The following is a 17,634-nucleotide window of genomic DNA, read 5'->3' on the forward strand; positions in this document are numbered from 1 at the left end:
TATATATATATATATATATATATATATATATATATATATATATATATATGCTTAATTTAAACCACTATAATTTTAACCCTACCTATAAGTCAAGAGTTGTATAAGGAGAAGCTTTGCTTGATCAGAGAAAGTTTGTTAGTATCCTGAAGAATCTAGAAATCTTAGAGATTTCAGAGATTTCTCTCATCAAAGAATTATATCCACACCCTGGTGGGCCATATAGACCTGCAGGAAAATTTAAACAATCAAATTCATGTATGTTATTTTTTTCTTTTAATTATTATGAGAAAGTAGGGTCATTTCAGAACTTACAATCTCTCCTCTCTTTGGGTTTATTGTTATTCACATTCCTTAAAGTGTCTGATTAATACCAGCACAGGTTTACTTGGTTTGTGGAGTAAATGGAATTTTTCTCTTGCCTCCCTGCCATTTACACCATGCAGCATGGCTCTGGTGCATTACATTATATAATTGCCACTGAACTCCTCATATGCCGTTATATGATTGCCACTGACCTCCTCCTATGCCACTGAAGCATAAATGTAGGCCAGAATTTAATTTTCTGGTGGTTTATTTATATTTTTCGTTGCCCTGTCAAAGGTAAAAATCCAAGATTAAAAATGTTCTTCTTCTATGTAAAAAGATCCTCTTATTGTTCAATTCAACAAGAATGTGTGGGCACAGGTATCTTCTCAATTTTAACACACTGAAAACTTTTGAAAGTATTTTGATATTGAGAAGTCTAATATTAAAGATAGTTGGACTTGCAAGTTAATCTAAAGTATAGGAATCTCTAGGGATTTTGGAAAAACGTGGCTAAAATTACAGCCACAATTTTAACACTGTTAAATCTAAACTGGAAATCTCATACCAGGTATTTCTAATTCCTAAACCTAAATTCTAGTTTAAATCTAATTCAGACTTTCCTGTTTCATCCATTCTAACATAACCTCTAGAAAGTAAAGCAACAATAAGCATTAGAAGATTAATATTGAAAGCCTATTAAGAGAGCTGGCTCCCACTTAAAAAACAATTTAGTGTTTCATAACTGGAATTGAAGTTAGTAATATTTGCCGTTGGGAATGAGCTTATGCTTCTACAAATCTAATTTCAACATACAAAATATGCATCTCTTTTTATCTCAAATGCAAATAAGTTACACAATTTAAGCTCTGAATGTAATGAAAAAGATGTTTTGAAGTCTTAATTATAATTATATTCCAGAGCTTCAAATAAACCTTTACATGTGCAGCTTTGTGCAAAACTTAACTCATAGACCAATTCTGATTTCCTTCTGGTCATCAACATTTGTTTTTTGGGGTTTGGGGTTGTTTAGATTTTTGGGGTTTTTTTTGTTTTGGTTTGGGTTTTTTTTTTTAATGGGGGACGACTTTTGTTTTTATTTTGTTTTGCTTCAATATGAAAATCAACCAAGATGTACATTTGGCATTTGCTGTGGAGTCAAAAGCCACTTAAAACTAAATCTTCTCCTGGTTTCTATCAAAATCAGTCCTCAAGCTTATGAGTTTAGCCTTCTTTCAGATAAGATAATTTTGGAAGCAAGGGTAGTTAGTAATATAAATGCCTAGCTAGATACAAAGATCCACAATTAAACCATCAGTTCACCATTTCTTTAAAACATTTCTGACTTCTGTAACCCCATGAACTCACACATACATTTATAACACATTAAGGCTTTTTCATAGAGTCTGTATCAGTGAGGTTGAAGCTTTTTTTCAGGTACTAAAGTGAGCCCTGGATATATGGTAGGAAAGCAAGCAGGTACTAATTTTTCCTGGTAATTCTGTCCAAAGCATTGTCTACAAACAAATTCCTGGAGATAAAATCTTGTTACTTTCCAGGTTTTTTCTATTGATTTTGTTTTACAGTTCTGTCTGTTTTGACTCTTCTCTATTTCTATTTAATTTGAGCCTAATTCTGCAGAACCATGCACTGGGACTACTCATTTCTATCTGCATTAGGATTTTCCCTACATGCTATGTATGATATTGGGTTCAAGGCAATGGAAACTTAGTGCTTGTATGATTTATGCTTGTACAGGGACAGATTGTCCTCTGGTGTAGCTCTATGGCTACTGATGGAGAGATGACAATTTAGCCCTCTGAGGATGTGACTTCCTGCAGTCAGCAAGGAGGTAACTGTAAGCAGGATGACTTTCACAAAGAATTGTAGCCCTTCATGATTTAAGAATGTCTTTGTGAGATTAAAATATGAAGAATGTATCATTTTAACTTTTATGTTTTCTTCTGTCTCTAATATCTGTACTTCTCAAGATTGTCTCTCTGCATATAAATACATTCATGCATACATATCCAAATATCTTTATAAACAAATATCATGTCTGCAATGATTTAAAAATACTGAAATGAGTGACAACCCCAGAGGGAAAATAACGAAGAGACTGGAGTAGTCTGTACCCTGAATCCCCATATAATCTTATTACAGTAAAATAAAAAAACAGTAAGGGAGAATCTCTCCAGAGAATAACAGCAGAGTATGGAATGGGCAGGTAATACAATAAGTTTTTCACTCCTTTAATGTGCTACACTGTCTTAGCATCTACATAATATCTTTCTTACTATGTGTTTCCTCAAGTGGGCGATTATTTAAAGATTTTATTTAAAAATAACAACAAACATTGCAGACTATTATGAAACATTAATACAAAGCAACTCATCATTTTATGTTCCCTTTTACATATGTAAGGAAAACAAGATAGCCTTAGAAATCTGTTTTTATCTTAATTGTGATTTTAGTTTTTCTCTTTTTATGCAAATATTATACACAGTAGGAGAAGACAGGCCAAAGCAATTAATCAGAGGAGTGTCTAATGGCAAAAGAAAGGTCAGTCACTAGAAAAAGAAAGGCACGAAGGAAAAAGAGCTTAATAAAGAGACACCAGCTCTTCATCTCTTTCTTTTTGGTCTCTATATGTAACAGAAAAAGGAATAATTTCACTTAAAAGTTTAAATGAATCATTAAGTGACCAAAGGGTAAAATGACAGAAAGTCTAAAAGTAAATTATAGTAATTATAAGATGTTAAACATATTCACTCTTCTCCCTGGTAAGAAAAAGAGTAAAAAAAAAAAAAAAGTTCCAAATCTTTGAGGTATGTATACAAAGTCCCATGATCAGATTTAATCACAGGACCCCATGAAAAGTGTTTGATCATTTTAAGGAAGTTTGGTAGGCATGTGTCCCTTTCACAAAAGGCACACAATAGCTGGTGTCCCTTGGTGATTCCTGCTCTGCTAAGAATGAGAACAGATTGAATGCAGATGAAGATCAAACGAGTTTCACATCTCTAGAAGTGGTGGGTGAAGGTTAGACAATGTAGACAGAGAAGTGCAGAGGAGCAACAAAGCTGTTGTACATGCTGCCAGGCAAAGGTTTTATATGCTCGGTGTGAGACTTATTGGCATTTACTTCACAAGCAGAGTTGTGAATTGCAAAACAAAGCATGCCCCAGAGATGCTGTAGAGGAAAACTTTCAAACTTGAATATGCCTGGAAAAGAAAAAGAAGAATGAATCAATTGGGAAGGCACTAAGCCTGATCTGTCTGATGCCAGTTTTGTGTTCAGTCACAGACTTTCTGCTTCATCAGATCAATTATAAGAATTAGATTGCTGAGACAGGCATATTTAGACACGAAAAGATATGAATCTGCATATGAAACTTCCAGTATCCATGTTTCTTTATTGGATGTGCATAAAGCTGCCTAAATCCTTAGAACAACTTCTGCATGTCTTTCTCTCAGCAGAGTTTCAAAACTGTTGCCCAGTTGGCCTTCATGTGTGTAAACATTAATAATAAACATGGCCACACTATGTATTCTACCTTCACCCACTTCAAAATAACACCACAAGATACTTCACCTTCATTGTCTCCCTGAAAGTCAGAAGTCCAATTTTATGCCTCTTCCCTTCTTGAAGGGATGTTTGTCCAACTCTGAGTTTAATACCTTAGCTATCAGCCTTTTTGTCACACTAGTGAAAAATTGACATTTATTATGCAGGAGATTCTATGAGTTAAAATGCTTCTTTTAAAAAGGAGATGGAGGACAGATGTGAGAATCTGGATGTGAGAGAGATGGACTTGAGGTTAGTCCTCCACTTTGCCTGCTGAATCTCTTCCACTTTTCACACACCTCCCTAGAAATGGATGAATACTCACAATGAGTGTTACATTCATTCATCGAACCTACTCACCTTTACAAGTATCACACAGATCTCAGTATGCTTACAATTCAGTTGCATTACATTTTCACTCTCAAGGCCTTCAAGTCTTGTGTCTCCTATATATTTTTCCTCTGATGGACTCACTAAAAATGTTGGTTTACAATCAAAATATAAAATAGGGGGGTTTTCACCAGTTTTTTGTGGGTGGTGGGGTTTTTTTTTTGTTTTGTTTTTGTTTTTTTGGTGTGTGTGTTTTGTTTTTTTTTTTCCCCAGTAGGTATATTAATGAGATCTAAGGGAAGAGATCTATTTGCTATTTAATTTTACTATATGAATTATTGGATTAGTATCCTTTTCTTGTGTGTCACTTCCTGAAGTTGCTGTATGTGTATCACCACAAGTGTTTGTGATCGCAGTTGATAATGATTGCTTTGGTGAATTTCTGGAATCTTCAAAGCAAATTACATCCTGAAATGAGTGTGATAAAGGAATGCTTCAAGCCAACGAAGCTTTCCTGGTAGTTGCTGAGTGGCACTGGCAGTGACTTTCTGTAACAACTGGATACGTACTGAATTTCAAATTTAGTGCTATTAAGTTGTGAAAATACATTCCATACTAATTCATGTGCATGTGTTCCCACTCAAACATTGTAAATCATACACGTTAAACTGGTACACTGGCATACTGGAAGTCTTTTCTTAAAGCAAATACCTGAACTCTGTGCATACACGTAATATTTATAACCTTGCGTTTCAATATATGGCAATATTATGCGTTAAATCTACACCTGTGTCTGCATGGCATTTGAGTTTCCACAGTATTAAGAAGTTTTGATGTTCCATTGTTGCATTTATGTTTCATTTTTTTACCTTTTTTCAATCTCAGGATTTTGTTCAGTGTGTCAATCTGTCAGTTCACACATAAAGATTTATTTTCTGAACCTGTAAAATTGTGAACTAAGTCTCTGAAGTTTTTCAAATAATTACAGACGCTGTCTCTTCTCTCTTCTTTGTATTAGCTCTGTTTTGCTTTTTGACACTTTTCCTTTCAGTGCTAGGACACATAAAGTTCCAATGTACATTCCAGTTTTCACTCTGCACTAATTCTATGCATCAGTTTCCATATCATAAAAGTTTTAAGCATCCAAAGAGATGCAGTAATTATTTAAAGAGAGTACTCTTTACTAAAAGCTGTTATAGAACATGGAACTCTTCTAAATCCAGAGGGTGGATATTTTCCATTCCCAGAAAGGGCTTGCAATTCCTTTTCTTATAAAAGAGATCACTTTTGGTAAGATGCCGACATCCAGCATCAGTCTTGGAAATTCTATATTGTCTTCATTTTTAGCACATTTCAGAATTTGTACATGGTGAGATATGATTCAGTAACAACTATCAGGATATTGTGGCATAAAAAGATGGTCTAGACAGGGAAATATAACCATATAAGCAACTGTACTGGGTCTGGCTGAGCCAGAACTGGTTTTCCCCTGTGGCAGCCCTCACGGTGCTGTTTTATGTCGGGAGCTGCAGGGTGTTGGTAGCACCCTGGGGCTGTGGCTGCTGCTGAGTGGTGCTCACACAGCACCAAGGCTCTTCCCGACATTTCCCCCTGCAGTGGGGGAAACACAGCCAGGACAGCTGACCCGAACCGACCCACGGGGTATTCCATACCACATGACGTCTGCTCAGTATAAAGCTGGGGAAAGGAGGAAGGGGCTGGGGTCACCCTTGGTCCTCCGAGGCAACCACTCCGGTATGGGAGCCCTGCTCCTGAGAGGGCCCGACAGCGCCTCTCCATGGCACGGGGAGAATAAATCTGTTTGCTTATTTTTGTTTCTGCGCGTGGACCTTTGCTTCGCTTTGCTTCTGTTAAAACTGCTTTTGTTTTACCCACAAGGGCTGGTCTATCTTATTTTCTTTCCCCTCTTTGCCCTGTTGAGAAAACAAGGGGAAAGGGGGGGGAAGTGATAGAGTGACTTGGTGGGTACCTGGCATTTAGTCAAATCATCAGAGCAAATAACCAGGCTGATTTCAGGTGAGCAGTTGCTCTTAATGCTAAGAAGATTACAATAATTTTGGAAAATATTTATTTCAGTTAAAGAATTTCATTCTGATTGTGCACAAAAAATTTTATTGTGACTGCTTCCATTGCTTACAACTTTCATTTAGCATCTGGATATACTTTGCATTGTGCGATTCAAGAATTTTAACTTTCTGTATGCTTTTCAACTGGGAAAAGCCTTGCCACAGAAAATCACATCAAGAACTGTTTGTTCTGATATAGACAGCTACCTGTGGAGGAACACTGTCATGCATACAAGCTTGCTATGACTGGAACTAGAATTCTCAAACGAAGGCTTTTAGTAATGAAAGGCAGAAAATCTTCTTTGTAGGAAAGACAGACCACAGCCAGCAGCAAGCTGGGTTAGCTGTGGTGCTTATGTGGGAGCATCCAGCCAAAGGGAGAGATGCATAGGACGCAACTGGAAGTGTGGGATCAGGCCATTAGGGAACAGTAACAGCATTATTCCAGCTTGTGAGGAACTACACTGATAAAAATTATTATGTTGGCTAGTTCATGTAGAGGCTCATCTTACAAAGATTACTTAAAATTAAGAGAAGCTGGACAAAGATATTCTGCCAGTCTCTTCAGTTCTGAGTGATACTTAATAACAGAAAGTTGTTTATTATGTTTATTCTCTTGTGCTGTCTCACATCAAAATGGATTATTTTATCATTCCTTTACAAACTCTTGGATTTTTTAGCTTTTTCTTGCTTCATGGTTCTCACATAATTATAGTATGAATCAAACTATCTTCAGCCATTTGGGATTCTGGGAGACAATTAATGAAAAATTGAGCAGAGACTTGGGACAGTCTTCAGTGAGCTGGGTCTTCAAAACAAGTGGTCTGTTGTCCAAAGCTCTTGGCCTGAAATTATATGAATTTCCCATGCCAAAAAAGATAAAATTTTTACAAGATTGGCAGTTCCAAAAATTTGATCCACTTGAGCTATCACAAAGAGATATTGTTCAGTAATAATATTTCCAGTGATATTTCCACTCATCTTTTCTGAATTCTTCTTTGTTTCAATATTTGAGACTTAAGAATTTAGGAATAGGACACTAGTTAATAACATAAAATCAGATTGCTATTCCTTAATCTCTTATCAAAACTGACTACACTAAAAAGGTGGGAGGGGGTTGCCTCTTAAGAAAACATGGTTCACTGAAAAATATCATAGTTGAAATATGTTGACCAATTTTGAAAGGCATTCATTTTTAACTGAACATAAATTCTACCAATGGAGACCAGGAGGTATGAAGACTGTTAAAAGGCAGAAAAAATTCATTAGAAAGATAGCTGCTATCACAGCATCAGGATGAATCTGTTTCTAATCTAAACCATACTGTCTTTCTGAGCAGAAACAGCAAACTCTCTAACTGCAAGTAGTTAATTTGGAAAAATCTTTGCAATAGCTCCTATTTTGGAACAATTATGGCTAGCAGATCAGTCATGAAAGCATGTATAAACTTGCATAGATAACAGGTACTTCAGAGTTTTCTTTTGTGTTAATGAAGGGAAAGGCATCACATATTCTGAAGATTTTCGTTATGTAAGTGGAAAAATCCTTGTGATGAGCAGCCATCTAAATTAGGTGCAATTCTTCTTTTTTAGTACTTAATTAACAAAAACAATATTAGAATACAGATTTCATTAAGATAAACATGTTGTTCATTTTTTAATAGCAACAAGCCAGGAAGATCTTAGAATACTTAGTCTTATTTATTATTGTAACAGTATATGGTTACAGCAAGTTCAGGAGTCATAAGGTTCACCAGTTAAGCTGAACTTAATATATGTATGCAGGGCTCTAAAAATAGTTATCAGTGTCTGATGTCCAGCCTGGGTTTTAAAATAATGATATTAATTTGTAAATGTCAAATGTTTTAAAAAACACATTCTTGATAACGATTTGTAGACTGCTGCTTTGTATGTATAAGAAGTATAAGAAACAAATTATTTTGGAAGCATGGAATTATGACTATCAACCAATAAACTATTATTGTTTTAGGGGGAGTATTATTTGCCGTGCATGTTTGGTAAATGCTTTGCCATAGTTTTTATGATTATACTGTGTGTATTATAGCTAATGTCACCAGTGTATCTTGTGTTCCTAAACATCTGTCATGATAGGATCAGTTTAAACACTTCCCAACTACTTTGAATTCTGTCTGCCTGGATAGAGAGCACAGCAGAGCCAAAAGGAATCTTTGCATTAGTCTCACATTAGTCTGCCTTGACTACGCTGCAAAGCATGACAAAACAAGAGGAGGCACAGGTTCTCTTTATTATCTCTTATTGTGGGCAAAGGTTCAAAGTATTGATTTCGGGTGCTGTGTGGCTATTAAAAAAATATTCAGCAACATGTAAAAATTATGATTCTAAAATGCTGCATTCAATTTAAATTTGTTGGCCAGTTGGATTATATGGATTTTTTTTTTATTTTTTCCTAAAGACACAGCTAGTTTTGGCAAGTATTTAAGAACATGGACAAAGTGATTTTATCAAAAACCAATTTTTTGGGCTCAATTTTGAAGCTGCTAAGCAGTAAATGCACAACTGTTAGTGTTTAGTTCAAAAAAGTGGAATGTGCTCTTTGGATTATTTAATAAACAAAAACTAGATTAAATATATCTGTTTTGAAGAAGAAAAATGTATATACATGTTGTTAGTCAAATAATTATAATTGTCACTGCTTTCACTTACTGCAAACTACCCTTTTCAGAATTTAAATAATGCCCTCACAGAGATATTCTGACTGTAGTAGCAATCTCCATACCGAATGTTAAATCAAGAGATAATCATTAGATTGTTAATGTAAAAATGATGCAGAGACACTGAATCTACAATGCAATTGTTTGCATTTCACACATTCCTGTGGGTAAAAAAAAATCTTCTTTTCTTATTATATCTGCTAATTATTTCACCTAGTTTGCTAAAAAGAAAAAAACCCTAACGTTTATTTTTATCCTACAAATTGAAAATGAGTATCTCTGAGCGACAACAAAAATTACAAAATGTTGTGAATCTTGACATTCAAATGCTTTTCATGAATTTACACTTGGTTTACGTCAATTTCATTGATTTGTTTTGTGGGATACCTTAGAGTAAGCACGAAATTCAACAATGAGGACTAGATAACTTCAGGAAACCCTAGATGAGTAAAACTATATCTTTCCTTCATGAATTTCTACAAATAAAATCATATTCTGTGGAGACCACAACTGCCTTCAAGTCATGATAGCTTCCAATATCCACCTATTTGCAAGATAAGGATCTAATGGAAAGCAAAGTTCAGCCCACAGTGTATATAATTATATTATTTTCCCTTAAGAAGAGAATAATCCCTTTCTTTAGATTTCTGTTTCATGAACTTTAAAGGGTGGTGGCAAATAGATATCCCTTCTGAAAATTATAATTTCCAAATACATGGACTTTGATATGCCAAAAAAAGGGCAGAGAGAAGAGAGAGAGAGCGATGGTGAGAAAATAGGTTGGAAAATTTTCAAGATATGGCAAGGACTTTAAAACCCTGGTCCTGCTGAATGTAAATATTTAATTATATTAGGCTCTCCAGAAAATACTAGCCATAACTGTATTCTTATGTCTCCAGTTATTTATGTAAAACAGAATTTTTAAAACACCTTAGATGAGCATCAGATGGATTATGGCAGAGATATAGATTAGATATGTCAAAGTTCAATAATTTTTCACAAAAAAAAAAATCAAACTGAAAGCCCTAATCCACATGTTTGAGATTTTCCATTAAAGGTTATGAAGGCCTGGTACCAGTATATTCAGGACGGAATACAGGCCACCAGGCCATTTTGTGATGATGCAGCTATGATTATCCATAAACCAAGATAATCCTCAAATACACGTGTTTGAGTAAAAAGGCAGGTAGTGCTGTTCCACTGTCTCTTCTTCTGTGTGGTAATAACTCCTTAACTCAGCACATGCTAGACTGCAGCTCGATACTGTGCTCAGTTGTGGGTCCCCAGTATAGGAAAGACATTGGTAAACTGGAGGGAGTTCAGGGGAGACCACCAAGATTGTGAGGGCCAGAGGACTTTTCCTGTGAGGAAAGGCTCTGGGGGCTGGGCTGGGTCAGATGGGAGCAGAACGGCTTCAGGGAACATAATAGCATCCCCCAGTGCCTAGGATGAGTAATCAAGAGGTTGGGTCCATGCTCTTCATAAAAGACAATGGACATGAGTATAAAGATGAAAGGTTCAGACTCGCTGTACAGAAAAACTTGTTCCCCATGAGGAGTGTCAAGCCATGGCAGGTTGCCGAGAGAGGCAGTACAGTCTCCATCCTTCAAGGTTTTCAAGACATGACTGGTTACAATTGGTCCAATCCCATAGCCGATCCTGCTGTTAGCAGGAGATTGGACCAGAGACCCCCTGAGATCCCTTCCAGCCTGAATTATGAGCCTACTAAGCACACCAACGTATTTTGAATGTATAGAGTACTCTGAAGTATAGGAAAAATACTGTAAATTAAATCAGTCAGGGGCAGTAATAACTGCAATTCATGCAACAAAATACAAATAAAATATGTAGGGATCTCCTGCCTTTCTTGATCAAATTCACAGCCTCTGAAAGATATTTGTCTTAATAGATTTCAAAGCAAATCACATTTCTATCTTCAAAAAGAAAGAAGAGTTGTCCCTGAAAGGAGTATACAATAGCCCCAGATATGCCCCTTACTCTATTCAAATGAATAGCTCCCTGGAGCTATTCCTTTGCACAAGCATTTGCTGATCTCATTAACCATTATCTCTATGGAACTAATTGAACAAGAGAACTTATGGTCTTGTCCAAAGATTTTTTTTTTTTTTTTACAGAATGATATGGTATCGGTATCAAGAGTAATGTCATGCCAATTGATTGATCTTTGCTGCAGAAGAAAGAATTATGTGGGAATTCAGTAAAAAAAAAAAATAAATGCTGTGGTATTCTTATTAAGTAAAGCATGAAATGGAGCCTGAAGAAGAACAGATGAATTTATGCTGCTATTATCTGAAAGCAATGACTTTTGTAAAGCTTATATTATGAATAGCAGGTGTTATTTCGAAAAGAGAACAGGAAGTGAAGTTACAAGAATGCTAATTTCTCTCAATGGCTTTAAATATATACATTTTAAATCTCCCTCCTTATCATGAATTGAAAGGTTTTGATAAATGTCTTAAACATGTTACCCAGATAAGTTACCTACTTAGATTCCTGTCTTTCCCAGTATTTTTTCCATTCAGCTTTCACCCTTGTCAATTTAATTCAAAAATTACTTCACCATATCATAGAATCATAAAACGATAGGATATCCTGAGTCAGAAGAGACCCACCAGGATCACTGAGTTTAATTCTTGACTCTACACAGGGCAACTTAAACTGTATATCTAAGAGTGTTGCCCAAACCCTTCTTGAACACAGACAGGCATGGGGCCATGGAGCACCTCCCTGGGGAGCTTGTTTCACTGTTAGACCATCTTCTCAGTGAAGAAGTTTTTCACAACATCTAGCCTGGGCTTCCCATGACAGAGCTTTAAGCTATCCCCTTGCATCCTATCACTGGACACCAGAGAGAAGGGATCAGCAGCTCCCTCTCTGCTCCCCTTCATGAGGAAGTTGTAGACAGCAATGACATAACCCCTCAGTCTCCTATTCATAAAGCTGAACAAACCTTGTACCCTCAGCCACTCCTCATAAATCATGCCCTCTAGTCCTTACACCATCTTCCTGCCATCTTTTAGACACATCCTAGTATGTTTATACTGTGGACCCCAGGATTGCCCACACTATTGCTGAGTATAGCAGCACAATCACTTCTTTCCACTAGTTAGCTATACTGTGTTTGATGCGCCCCAGCATACGACTGGCCCTTTTAGCTGCCAGGGCACGCTGTTGATTCACAGAGTTTACCACCAACTCAAACCCTCAGATGTCTTTCTGCAGGGCCACACTCCAGCCTCTTGTCCCCCAGTCTATACGTACATCCAGGATTATACCATGCCAGGTGCAGAATCTGGCATTTGTCCTTTATTTATACCACTGAAGATATAGACGTGCTCACATATGACCTTAAACGCACGTGTAAACCCTTTGTGGTGGCATGTGCCAAAGAACTTCTTATCTGTTACATTAAAAACTTTTTTTTTTTTTTTTAATCCAGATATTTCTCAGCATCATTTTCAATAGTTCATCCCACTGATTATGCTTTTTTGCCGTTTTTCAAACCTAGCTTTCAATAGTGGCTGAAAGACAAAAAACCCACTACAGTCAGCAAAGAACAGGGGTAGGAAATACCAAAAATATTGCAATACAATTACACAAAAGAATGAGGAGTGAGGACTAGCATTTTCTTTTATATCATTCTACTGCAAACAGAGGAATGTGAGAAGCATTACAGAGAGAGATTGAAGAGTCTTGGACTATTTATTCAAGGAAGACAAAAAAAGACAAGAGGACGTGATTCAGGTGTAAAAAACTGCAAGCGGGCTAGCGAAAGTAGTACAAATGTTTCTATTTATTCTTTCTGATGAAAAAGAAAGAAGCATTGCACTTAGTATAGCTATAATTCCTTTTTTTTTTTTTTCTTTCTTAATCCAGCCAATAATTACCACAAAGAATAATTTCTGCAATACAGAAAGATTTGTAGCAAAAACCTCCAAAGTCTTAGTGCCTAAAAATTGTTTACACATCACAATTTCAGCCACATAGTGATAACTGAAAAACTGTAGTCTTCCAAATATGATAAGACCAGACACTATGCTGGATAAGACCTGTGGTTTTATGTTGTCCATTAGCTTGCTGTGTCACTGAGTGATTTCAGAAAAAACCCATAATAGACAATTAGAGGCTAATCGCCATCAGGAAAGGTTTCTTTTCTAAGTCCAGTTCAATTTTAACTCCTGAAGAATTAGATTTCTGCTCCTTTTAAAACTGTTAATTACTGATATAATTATTCTTCTAGTTCATGTGCATTCCTCACCTTCTTTTGAATCCCACTAATCTCTTGTCTTCTTGATATCCTGTGGTAATGAGCTCCACAATCATCTCTTAGGGAAGAATAGTTTGCTTCATTCTGAATTTTTCTATTTGGTGTGTTTCCTCATATCCGCACTACAGTGTAGGGCACTTTCTATTTCCTTAACAATGTATTACTTCACATATTTGTCTCATTTGTTGTCTTAATGCATTTTTTGAAGGACACATCTCTAAAACTCTTCCTCTATGGGTCTTGTGTCTCCCTTGATCTAAACTTTCTGGAACGAAAAATGAATACTGCCAGAGGCACAATGCTAAAAGTAAGGCCAATAATAAATGTACATGATTTGAGAGTGTTACAACAGGGTGTTAGAAAAATAGATATTACTTTTTCTGGACATTTCTTTGTTTCATTAGTTCCTTTTAGGAAAGAGGCTTTCATTTAGTTTTCATTTATTTTCCCATAAAAAATCCCTAAGTAGCAAGGTTGGTTGGAAAAATTATAATGAAACGTTTTTTTAACTATCCAGGAGTTCTTAAAATTTGAAATATTTCATAGTAACAGTTCTCTTCAGGCAAAGTACCAGTAGAATTCAGGTTTTATTTCTCGACTAATTCCTCAGCAGCCCACTAAACCCACAGTTTTGCTTGTGATACAGAGACTGGGTTTCCAGAGTTACAGGATCTGGGACTTTGTCACAGAGAATTTTAAAAAATACTTTATTGTAAAATGAGAATGGTAACCAAAAAAAAAAAAAAGTCTGCATGAAAGATGTCTATTTTTGTTACAAAAGCTTGACCCAGAGCATCTGCTTAGGCTTGATGGAGCAACCTCAGATGGCCAGCTATGAAAAATCTTTAGAATTCAATTTATTGACGCTTACATTGCAACAGCTTTCATATGTCTCTACCATTTTACATTCTTGACAAACAAAACAAAGAGTAAAGTCCTTTTTTTGTGGGATTAAAGATGTCTGATAAGAATAGTCTCTCAGCTTTTGCCAAAAAAAAACCCTATAGTCTTATTATAAAACAGAATATAATTATTCTTTTTCTTTTTCTTTTTCTTTTTTTTTTCTTCCTTTTGTTTTTTAGAGATTTATTGTATATTTTCATTCTTTGGATGGTTACCTCACAATTTCAAACTGCAACTGAATCAGAAACTTACCAAATACTTGTTCAGGTTCCAGCACAATGGGTCTATGTCCCAGTTAAAGTTTCCAGATACATTGAAAATAGTAATTACCTGTTGCTCTGCTTGGTCCCAGATCTTCACACTGTAAAATTAAAAATCTGAGAATGTCATAAGATATTAGAACCTATCACAGTTTTGCTGTACTGTAACAGAAGACATGGAGAACTCTATTATTGAGAAAAATGTGGCATTTTCTTGTAAAATCTTCAAGAAATAGTGATGAAATAACCAACAGAGAACATTCTAAGAGAAATATGTGAAAAAATAAGGGATGTTGTTGATATTGATGGAGAGCTTATTTCTGCCCAATAAATTGTAAAAATTGTTCAAGAACAGTTCATCTTCGACAAAATATGACCTCCTGTAATACTGCCACAGTCAGACGGACCTTTAGTGAACTTCTGAACAAATAATCATCATGTGATTTGAAACTGCCTAAGGTCAGTTTTAACTGAAGCACCCAATTTCTCTAGGATTTCAAGCGAGGTTAAAAGAATAAATTCAGAATACAAATACTGTAGCTGACACATATCAGCAAATTCCTCCCCACCCCCCAACCCCCCCCACACCCCTTCTGTCTGTCCCTTTATTCTTTTCCTTATTTTGAATATACATATTTAGGTTGCATAGTAGCAGGTTTCTAGGCAAAGAAGAAACTCTTGGGGGGGAGAATGTATTCATCAGTTAATTGCAGTAAGAATACATGCTACCTGTTCTTAAATTCAAAGGCAAGAAAGCTGTTATCTGTGAAGAAAAAAAGTAAAAATATGCTGAGCATGCCTGTCTGTGTTAATTATCTTGGTTACATCTACAACCTTGCACATTTGTATGCTCACCTTGTCATTCTGTAGAATCTGAACCCCTGATATTGAACAGCAGGTGCACGGGGAAAGTATAAAAGAAAGTTAAATCAAAGGTAGGATTGAAGGTCTTGTAGTGATGGCACTAGGAAAACAAGAGATCTAAAGTCAGTTCTTGATTTGGCTGTGTGCACTGAGAAGCAAGTCACATTTCCTTCTGCTAACCTTTCTCCCTATCCATAAAACATGGAAGATATTTTTTTTCAACCTATTTTTTTGTCAGTTTGTCATTTAGTCTATGAACTTTTAGGGTGGGAGAGATGTGTCTTACTGGAGGCTTACGTGGAACTAAGCACAATGGGACTTGTCAGTTGAGAATTCTCAGCTCTACCAGAATACTGGAAAGCAATAAGAGGCAAAGCAGAATAGATAAGTTCTCATTTCAAGTAGCAAGCACAGACAGGTATAATATTACTGAATTTAAATGGGCAACTGAAAGGAGAATAGCAATCAACACAACACTAACCATTTTCCATCATTTAGAGACCTTTAAAATGAAGTGAAATATCTTACAGCTATTACATATTTCTGACTTCATTTCCTAAGCCTGGAAGTCAGTCATGAATGAAATACACTTCGATTGTATTTATGTGATGTACTTCATATTTTCAAGTTTCTTGATTTCATTTTCCTATATGTGCGTGTATATATATATATATATATATATATGTGTGTATATATATATATATATATATATATATATATACACATGCATAAATACTTACAATTTATAGTCTCTATATAGTATATATACATATTTAATACTGAAGCACATTTCATAGCCTTCTGCCTAGCACAAGAGACTTTTCTTTTTAATTTCTTAATGAGGAGTCATTAGATGTGATGGAATTAAGGTGCTTGATCTGGACAAACTGCCTGCAGTTACTGAATGTGTTGAAGTGTCAGCAAATTCACAACAGCATTTGAGCTTTAGTTTTGAGGTCTGTTAAATAATTTCAGTGGGACAAAGCTTTAGCCTGACTCATTATGAAAGCAAGTCATGGTGCATTAGGAGTAGCCTGAAAAATGACAAATGCCAGCTTTCTTTATAGCTGATAAAAGTTAAAAGACAGATGAAATTATCTAGGAGTTTCTCAGAAAAAAGATAAAATAGGGCAGCACAATACTTCTGCATGACAAATTGTTGTTCAGCAGACAGCTTGATGAGGGCAGCTTCATAGGTAGTTTAGGGTTAATGATGTTTAATTTTTATATGACTACAGCTGTCCTTAAATTTTGCAAGGTACCTAAAAGGTAATTTCAACACAAAAATAAATAGCTCTTGTAAAAACAATCTGTAAAAAAGGGATTTAATTCCATGTTGAGCTTATTGGCATAGAAATCTGAAACTTTCAGATGAAAAGTGCATCTAAGCTTTGATTTTTATAATACAGTATTTGGAAATAGTAAGAGAATGACTCTATTAATAAAATTAATGTTGATCTGGCACCAATGTGCTGACTGCCTTCTTACTTTGTTTATTTTTCTGGTTCTAGGAAGCTCAGGACTATGTTTGAGGTAAACTCCAGACTGAGAACAAATAAATCCTAACTATTAGTGATCTGAAGCCAGTACCAGTGTTGGGACTGAGTTTGTAGTTTCTAGTTGTAAACTCTGATTGATTTTGGTGAGTTGCTTTAGTGAGTACAGCTGGTAATACCCTCATCTTGCAAACAGTGCTCTATATGCTTAACATGGCACGTGAGAATTCATTATTCTTCCAACCTCAGCCTATTCAGATCTGTGAGAAAAACCATATAGCACTTGCAGGAGAAGAACTTATGACCATAAATCACTGAAAGTTAATTAACATTCAGTTCTGTTTGAAAACAAAGATTACTATAGAACAACATTCTGCTAAAGCCCCCTCCGTGTTTAAGCCGGCTTTACAGCTTTTCTGCTATACCTCAGTATCCTGAACAAGGTATCCTCAGTGTCTGAATTTACTGACAGAAAATGAACTGCATGTCCCCAAAGGTCATCCTGCCTATTACTGTGTTTGTTGGGTTTTTGTTTCTTTTTTTTTTTTTTAAAAATTCATTTCAGTTTGGTCTATATTTTTTTGAGCAAATCTTGTGAGATTACAATACACAGTACCGAGTTGTAAATAATGCATTATGCTCTGCACAGGCAGGTCCATAAAAACATGCTTTGAACAAGTAAATCATTCAGGTCAAACCAAAACAAAATATTCACTTTTTTTTTTTTTTTTTTTCTTTCCCAAACATTTGTTGCTTTAAATAAAAATGGAAGGAAAATTGAAACAAAGGTATTGTCTCTTTGAAAATTTGCAACGCTTTTATCTTTTCAAGTTTTTATCATTT

General features: G+C 35.6%; 1 long non-coding RNA gene across 2 annotated transcripts in view; it reads right to left on the bottom strand.

Annotated features, from left to right (window-relative positions):
• The window catches only part of LOC113484794, a 41,808-nt gene extending 26,423 nt beyond the window's left edge, over window positions 1-15,385 (bottom strand). For both annotated transcript variants that reach the window (XR_003399308.1, XR_003399309.1), the window contains exons 1-2: window positions 15,287-15,385; window positions 14,424-14,532 (exon numbers count right to left, since the gene is read on the bottom strand). This is a non-coding gene — a long non-coding RNA (uncharacterized LOC113484794). The remainder of the gene's footprint in view (window positions 1-14,423; window positions 14,533-15,286) is intronic.
• Between the last annotated feature and the right edge of the window lie 2,249 nt (window positions 15,386-17,634).

This window comes from Athene cunicularia (assembly GCF_003259725.1).
Source record: "Athene cunicularia isolate RWA chromosome 1 unlocalized genomic scaffold, athCun1 chr1_part1, whole genome shotgun sequence".
Taxonomy (NCBI): Eukaryota; Metazoa; Chordata; class Aves; order Strigiformes; family Strigidae; genus Athene; species Athene cunicularia.